The sequence below is a fragment of the Scylla paramamosain genome, chromosome 9 (genome assembly GCF_035594125.1).
Source record: "Scylla paramamosain isolate STU-SP2022 chromosome 9, ASM3559412v1, whole genome shotgun sequence".
Classification (NCBI taxonomy): domain Eukaryota; kingdom Metazoa; phylum Arthropoda; class Malacostraca; order Decapoda; family Portunidae; genus Scylla; species Scylla paramamosain.
Genome location: NC_087159.1, coordinates 10,375,001 through 10,377,500, shown reverse-complemented (window position 1 = coordinate 10,377,500; position 2,500 = coordinate 10,375,001). Strand labels below are relative to the sequence as shown.

The 2,500-nt window shown below is 38.9% G+C and overlaps 1 protein-coding gene across 2 annotated transcripts in view; it reads right to left on the bottom strand.

The window, feature by feature from the left end:
- The window catches only part of LOC135103557 (organic cation transporter protein-like), a 41,022-nt gene extending 40,739 nt beyond the window's left edge, over window positions 1-283 (bottom strand). For both annotated transcript variants that reach the window (XM_064009992.1, XM_064009994.1), the window contains exon 1: window positions 1-283. This exon is cut by the window's left edge and continues 153 nt beyond it. The gene's annotated coding sequence lies outside the window, so the exon portion shown is untranslated.
- Between the last annotated feature and the right edge of the window lie 2,217 nt (window positions 284-2,500).

Below are 2,500 nucleotides of genomic sequence, written 5' to 3'. Positions count from 1 at the left end.
TCCTCTTTCCGCAATACCAACATCCGCACCACCACTACCGTTTAGTTCACTCTTCTCCACCATTGTTTGCGTCTTGAATTTGCGCTAGGCCACAAGTTCCTCAAGGGGAGACTCGAAATCTGTCTCCACCAATGTCCCTCACGCCATTCCCGGCAGCACTCGCGTCCAACAGAAAATGGCTGAGTAGCCAGACAAGGAAGATGCGTCGGTGGCCAATGAAATGCTGCAGAGAGAACGGTGCCCAGGGAGTGCCCAGCGCGAGGTACGGTCCAAGACTGAGTGCGACCCTTACCCACATGGGCTAGACGCTTCACTTGGCGGGGGCGGAGACTAGTAGGTGAGGGAGGGTGGGTGGAGGGAGGTGCAGATGGAGAACGAGAGTAGAAAAGCGATGTGATTGGTGGCCTGTCGAGGAAAGTTTTTTACTTGTGCGGTTGTTCTGTAGTCCGGTTCATTTGGTTTGTTGTTTTGTAGCTGCGACGCGTGTACAAGTGCGATGGTACAGTGCATGTGCGTTCTTGTTGCTGCGTCGACGACCTCTATGTTTGTGTGTATGCCTGTTTGTTTTTGCTGGTAGTTAAAATATCTCTGCTTTTGTCTTGGTGTGTCTGTCTTTTAGTTACCCAACCAACCACACACACACACACACACACACACACACACATACCTACATACTTACACGCACACACACGTGGCCAAACACACACACACACACGTGGCCACACACGAACTCATTATCTCTTCTTCACTCATACTGTCATGCTTATCTCCCTGACTAAATTGACTTCTCCTCATTACTGTTAATATAACTAGAACTTACAGTTCCTTTCTCTTACTCTTTCTAATTCCCTAAACTAATAAAACTACAAGTTGGAACAAAACATCAGTAATTGAGAAACGTTGCTGGTGAGAAGTTTAACTGGTACACCACGTCACTTAATGCTGCGTGTTGGAGGCATGAGGGAGTGACCTCTGCACTTGAACGTAGACCAGGGAGAGAGAGAGAGAGAGAGAGAGAGAGAGAGAGAGAGAGAGAGAGAGAGAGAGAGAGAGAGAGAGAGAGAGAGAGAGAGAGAGAGAGAGAGAGAGAGAGAGAGAGAGAGAGAGAGAGAGAGAGAGAGAGAGAGAGAGAGAGAGAGAGAGAGAGAGAGAGAGAGATAAGAAAGCAGATAACATGAGAGGAAAATTCTGGATAACCTTTAATTCTCCACAAGTCAGTGACAGAGAAGGCTGACGTACCTTGTTAACATATCTGGTTTACTCCACTTCCATTTTCGTCCATTGTTACCTTTAATATGATTCGTCTGTAGATTAAAGAGTGCACCTTATCGTAAACAGGCACGTGTGTCTCTACACATCACAGTCTCTTTGAGCTCATAAGGAGTCGAAGTTATGACGTTGTTATAACGTTATACGTTGCAGTATATTTATCGTGCTACTAATTACTTTCATCTTTGCATTTTTCTAATTTTGTTGATCATATGTTTTTACTTTCGTTGCTTTTGTCTGTATTTTATCTCCTCTAACGCTTCTTCTTTTCTTTTTCTTTCTCCTCTTTCTCTTCCTCTTCCTCCTTCTCTCACAGGCATAATCCCGTCTCAACTCATTAAAATAACTTCATTAAGAGTCTCTTTGTAAATAAAGTTTTCGCCTCTCTCTCTCTCTCTCTCTCTCTCTCTCTCTCTCTCTCTCTCTCTTTCTCTCTTCTTCTCTCTCTCTCTCTCTCTCTCTCTCTCTCTCTCCTCTCTCTCTCTCTCTCTCTCTCTCCTCTCTCTCTCTCTCTCTCCAAAAACATTTTCATAGTTTATTTCTTTCCATTTTTTTTTTTTTTGTCTCTTTCCGGAAACAACACACAATCCAACAATGTATAAAGGCCTCTATCAAATGTAAAGCAATGGAAGACCCAAAGCGATGGTGCAATATGTTATCTATCTGAGGAACTGGCTGATATATATTTAAAGATACATAGAGAAAAATAAATGAGAGAAAAAAAAAAGAATATATATATATATATATATATATATATATATATATATATATATATTATATATATATATATATATATATATATATATATATGATATATATATACTAGAAGATACCGGCTGATAAAAAAAAAAAGTAACGAGAAATAAATATAATATTACACAGATGGGTGAAGATGGTAATATATATATATATATATATATATATATATATATATATACTATATATATATATATATATATATATATATATATATATATATATATATATATATATATAGTATATATATATATAACAGTGTTGAAAGTTCATTGAAAATCGACAGCGCCTCTGTTTTGACAGTACATTAATATTGCCATGGCGTGGTTTAGTGAACACTGCGTCATGTCATTATTTAAGAAGGGAGACCGGAAGGAGACCACGATATATTCACGAAACGCTTTTTTTTTATTCTTTTTTTATTTCACTGATAGATTAGCAAAACTTGAAGACAAACATACTATATGAGATAAGA